Here is a 5,432-nt window from a genome sequence, read left to right as displayed (position 1 = left end):
TCTTCGTCATCCATCCTGATGCTACCGATTGGTCCAGTGGTGAGAATCTTTGTCTTCTTGACATTGAGCCTCAGTCCATACTGAAGGCTGAAGTCCTTGACCCTCTGCAGTAAGTGCATGAGGTCCTCCTTAGTTTCAGTGAGCAGGGTTGTGTCATCTGCATAACGCAGGTTGTTAATAGATCGTCCACCAATCCTAACGCCACGCTTCTCCTCATAGAGCCCAGCTTCTCAGATAATCTGCTCTGCATACAGGTTGAAAAGGTATGGAGACAGGACATATCCCTGGCGTACACCCTTCCCAATTTTGAACTAGGCAGTGTTGCCCTGCTCTGTTCTGATGACTGCCTCTTGGTCAAAGTATAGGTTTCGCATTAGCACGACTAAATGTTCTGGGATTCCCATTCTTCTCAGAGTCAGACACAGTTTGTTATGATCCACGAAGTCAAATGCCTTTGCAAAATCAATGAAACACAGATAGACATTCTTCTGGTATTTTCTGCTTTCAGCTAATGAAATGTAAATTTCAGTGCACATAAACTTTTGTTGGAACTCATTCATGCTCTTTTGTTTCATTATGACTGTAGCTGTGATTGCTCTGTGACTCTGAAGCAGTTGTGACAGACTGTACATCACACTTTAACTTTACACCATTGCTTGGTGTGCTACAAGTGTAATGTAACTCCACGGAGCTATGAGTGCACTGCGGATTGCCTTACAGAGACAATTTTTTTTTAAATCATTAGTGCGTATCCTTCCTGTGAAAATAGATAAAAGAAGGAAAAAGTAGATTTTGAATGTCACATTTTAAAGGCACAGTGAGGTTCAGATTATTTTGCTGCTAAATTAAATATTGTAGCATTTTGCTTATTATACACTGAAACAGTAACTGTGCCAACAGACATAATATACATTGCCATTGACTGAGACCAGAAATAGTTGTTGTGTGTTTTTTTAAAGAATGAAAATGAGGATTCATTCATTATAGCAGAATTTCTTTCCAAAAGATGAAAATGGAAATTTGCGGTTAACTGACTTCATCGAGAGTTGTGTTCGATTCCTAACTCCATTGAGTCCTGTCTGCTGTCCTTCCTTATTTGTTTATGGAACGTCTCTCATTCTTGAGCTCAGAAACTTCCACAAGTCCAGCATCAGTTCTCACTGCTCCCTCTGGATAATCCTCCTTGGTTTAAAAGATACTGTTACCTCTTGGGAAGGTTGTTGATGTTGTTGTTTGGTGCTGTCTAGTCCCCTATGATTCATAACAACTCTCTGTACAATAGCTGTGAACCCTGTTATATCTTGAGACAGTCTCACTATCTTCAGCACACCTACCCCCCAGTACTTCAGTTACTGCAAAAACCTGGGAAGGTAGTTAGCTGCATAACCCAGGGTTTCTGCTATTTCCTAAGTTGTCTTTGGAAGGATCAAGAAGAGCAACAATGAATAAATTTTTAAAAGAGCATAGTGAACTGGGGGGCTGGCGGAGGGAAGAAAATGTGTGAATGAATGGAAATCCAAGTTTTCTGAAAACTTTCATCAAAATGACAATTAAAAAAATCGTAGTAAAAAAATAGGATCTAGATAACAGTAACCTTGCTGACTTCAAAACTTCTGTGTGTGTGCACAGTTTAGAAGATCTGGTTTGGGAATATTCTCATAGATTTCTGAAGCATCATGTGTACTGTATTGGGATACTAAAAAGTTGGCAGTTCAAATCCTGGAGCTGCTTTTTAGTAGAAAGATGGGTAATCTTCTACCGTAAAGATTGTCATTCTCAGGAACCTGATAGTTACTTGCTGTGAGTCAGAATTGACTTGATAACTCTGTCTTTGGTTTTTTTTTAGTTCATAGATGAAGTCTCCCATAGCACATGTATCTGCTCCCAAACTGGCCTTCTGTCCACAATTTATAGAAAACAAGACGAATAAAGTGAAATTTCTTTTTTTTTGCCTCTCCACCAGCCCCTCTCTTTCCTTTTCTCTACAAATACCCATTGTTTTTACTGTTTTGCTCAATCTTAATTTCTGCACCAAAAGTAAAGGTCATTTGTAAGGGGTGGGTGTACATGGCTGCAGTGCTTTGGATTTCCTCAGAGTATCAAGCCCTATTCCCAGAAGAGCCCTCAACAGCTCAGAACCCAAAAGAAGCTTTCTTGAGTCTTTGGTGTATTGATGGTGTTGAGAAGCCAGCGTAGCATGTGGGAAAATGACTCATGGATGTGACTTCACCGTTGCCCTCATTTTAAACTTACAGAGAAAGCGTGGCCCATTTCTGACAGAGCTTCCCAGCCAGGGCTTGGGCTAGCCTTTGACTCAGGGATGTGTCACATTCTCTCTGCCGGAAACTCGCATTCTTAACACCACTCATCATGGGTCTGGCAGAAAACCTTTTGGAGAGGTGTTGGTATTTGGTAGATTTAATTTTTTTTTTCATCTCTCCCCAGCTGCCTGCAAAAAAACAAACTAAAAAAAATAACTCTGCTTTTTTTCCCTGCCCCTTTCCCCTCTTGAAAAATTTGTAGGAATAGTTTGTCATTTCCCTGTCTGGAGTTGTTTGTTGTTGCTCTGCCAAGGTCCATTTGCTTAGGGCCATGGCAAGGTGACTGTGGTCCTAAAGTGAAGGGTAAAATAAACTGGGGCAGCGTGCCTGTCTGGGAAGGACAAACCGCTTAGCTGGCATCAGGCAGCAGATGGCTAGCCATGGCTGGTGGCCTCAGATCCTCACTCAGAGGGTGGCTAGGAACTACTTAAATATGCCCTCTAAATTTTTAAAGTGATGCCTTCCCAGTTACTCACCCATGTGGGTGCCTCTGTGTTGTTCAATGATTTTTGTGCCAGGAGAATGCCCAGACTTGCCAGCCCACATGAGGAACTTCCCAAAAGTCCAAGGACCACACCCAGCTTGCAGGAATTGGAAACCCCTGTCCTAGTCTTTACTGTTCTTACAATTTATGGAACAGACATGCTCAGACAGGCCCCTCCACTTGTGACTGGCAGCTCTTGTGCCAGCTGCTTCTTGAAGACAGTGTTTCCCTATAGTGTTCCTCTCAGGGTGAACCCCAGTAGAGAAGGTAGTGTATTGTGGAGGTGAACAGCTATCATGGAGCCAGGGAAAATTGTAACTCTAGCATGTTTTTTCCACTGTGTGATCTTAATCTGATCACCATGCAAGTACTAGATTGAAGAAAGGATTATCTAAGACAATGGCCCTCTCTTTTCTATACATCACAAGAACCTGTGGACGTTCCCCCTCCCCCATTTTTAAACACAAAAGAGAGCTCTGGTGGCCCAGTTCAAAAAGGATTGCAGTGCTGATCCGAAGGTGGTCCTTCTCTGGTAGTTTGGATCTACCAGCAGCTTCCTGGGGTTGAAGATGGGTGATCTTCTCATGTTTGATTGAAAGTCTCTCAAAAGCCTGCTGAAGGTCAGCTGTGTTGGTTCCCTCCTGACAGTAATGATTGAATGGATTGAGTTTACATACATGACTTGGCACCACCCTCAGGCAGATTTAAGAATCTGGTTGGAGGCTGAAGAGTGGAGATTTATCCCAGGGTCCTTAAGGCTAGGGCTGGACACCACGACTTGCGATTTATCCTATCCTTTAGAAAGAAATTTAGTGACTACATAATATGTAAAGGCATAAAGACTGGAGAGTTAAGTATACCTCAAATGAGATTTGTTATCATGTCTTAAACAGATCTCATGTATAGGTTTTAAATATGGAAAATGACATAGGTTAGACAGTTTGTAGGCATCATACTCAACTTGATACTTGCAACAAGGATCACACTCCCAGAAGATCCCATAGACGGTGCAGCAGGCCAGGCTCAGCATGCCAGCTGGCAGGGAGACGTTATGGGAGTTCTTCAGGGGCAGGGCCAGCCGGTGCAGAGACAGGTGGTGCCCGATAGCCCAGCGATCTTGTGCAGACTGATGCTAACAGTGATCCAGTAAGTGGTCTTGCACCAATGTGTGTAGGCTGAGTCACAGTGTATTTGTACTGTGCTTTCAAGGCTTGCTCCAGCTCATATTCAGACTGGTCTTGGGCATTCTCCCCATTGTAGATCTGGTGCACAATGTAGCAGTCTGTGACTGACAGGCTCACCCTCTCTCGAGTGCTGCCACCACTGCTACCCAGGCCAAGACACCTCCTTCCTCAATCGGCCATATTGAAGACCATATAGCGATAGTTTAACCATCTCTTTGCTGATCTGGATGCCTTTTATTTCCCTCTCTTGTATTGGCCTAGCAAGCACTTCAAGGACAATATTGAATAGAAGTGGTGACAGTGAGCATTCTTTTTGCAAGGAAAATGCTTTTAGTCTTTCTCCATTGAGAATGATGTTGTTGGCTTTTGATTTTTCATATATACTTTTCACTATGTTGAGGAAATTCCCTTCTATTCCAGTTTTGTTGAGTGTCTTTATCATGAAGGAGTGTTGGATTTTGTCAAATGCCTTTTCTGCATCAGTTATTAAGATCATACGCTTTTTGTTATTATGGTAAATTATGTTGATTGTTTTTCTTTTGTTGAACCATCCTTGCATACCTGTTTGAATCTCAGTTGGCCATGATGTTTTTTTTTTATGTGCTTTTGGATTCTATTGGCTAGGGTTTTGTTAAGGATTTTTGCACCTATATTCATGAGAGATACTGGTTTGTAGTTTCTTTCTTGGTAATATCTTTGCCTGGTTTTGGTATTAGAGTTATGCTTGCTCTTTCTTGTATTTTTAAAAATACTTTAAGCAAAATATTTTCTTTGAATGTTTGGTAGAATTCAGCTGTGAAGCCATCTGGTCTAGGACTTTTCTTATGGGGAAGTCTTTTCCTGACCTGTTCAGTTTCTTCTTTTGTGAAGGGTCTGTTTTAAGTATTCTAGATCTCTCCTTGACAGTCTGGATAGGGCATGAGTTTCAAAGAATTTGTTTAATTCCTCTAGGTTTTCAAATTTATCAGAGTATATTAGTGTTGTTTATTGCTGTTGAGCTGAGCATGACTCATAGTGGTCCTATGAACAAAAGATCTGAAGCCTTTCTATAACTATCGTCATTTATCAAAGTTCATAGATAGCGTTTAATAATATTCCAATATTATCAACCTAATTTCTGGTTCTGTTGTGATATCACCTCTAGAATTTCTTAATTGAGTTATTTGTGTCTTGCCATTTTTTTTTTTTTGGTTGTTGTTCAGTTTTTCAGTGGTTTGTTAATTTTATTGACCCTTTAAAAAAAACAGCTCCTGGTGTTATTGATGATTTAAGTTGTTTTTTTCTGTTTTCTAGCACATTAATATCAGCTCTTGTTCTTTTAATTTCTTACAGAGGCTGTAGGATTAGATTGTTGTTGTTGTTGTTGTTTTTTTTAATTATATTTTATTAATTTTCATAAACATTTACAGAGATTTTGGGCTTCCACTCATTCATTGTTGCACT

General features: G+C 40.7%; 1 protein-coding gene and 1 pseudogene across 1 annotated transcript in view; one reads left to right on the top strand and one right to left on the bottom strand.

The window, feature by feature from the left end:
* LTBP1 (latent transforming growth factor beta binding protein 1) overlaps positions 1-5,432 on the top strand; it is a 687,127-nt gene that overhangs the window by 184,158 nt on the left and 497,537 nt on the right. The window lies entirely within an intron of this gene.
* Positions 3,656-4,169, bottom strand: LOC102861537 (annotated as a pseudogene).

This window comes from Elephantulus edwardii, unplaced genomic scaffold (assembly GCF_000299155.1).
Source record: "Elephantulus edwardii isolate Elephantulus edwardi_28Jun2011 unplaced genomic scaffold, EleEdw1.0 scaffold00019, whole genome shotgun sequence".
In the NCBI taxonomy this organism is placed as follows: domain Eukaryota; kingdom Metazoa; phylum Chordata; class Mammalia; order Macroscelidea; family Macroscelididae; genus Elephantulus; species Elephantulus edwardii.
Note: the sequence above shows the minus strand (reverse complement) of the source record. Positions and strands in the feature narration are given on the sequence as shown.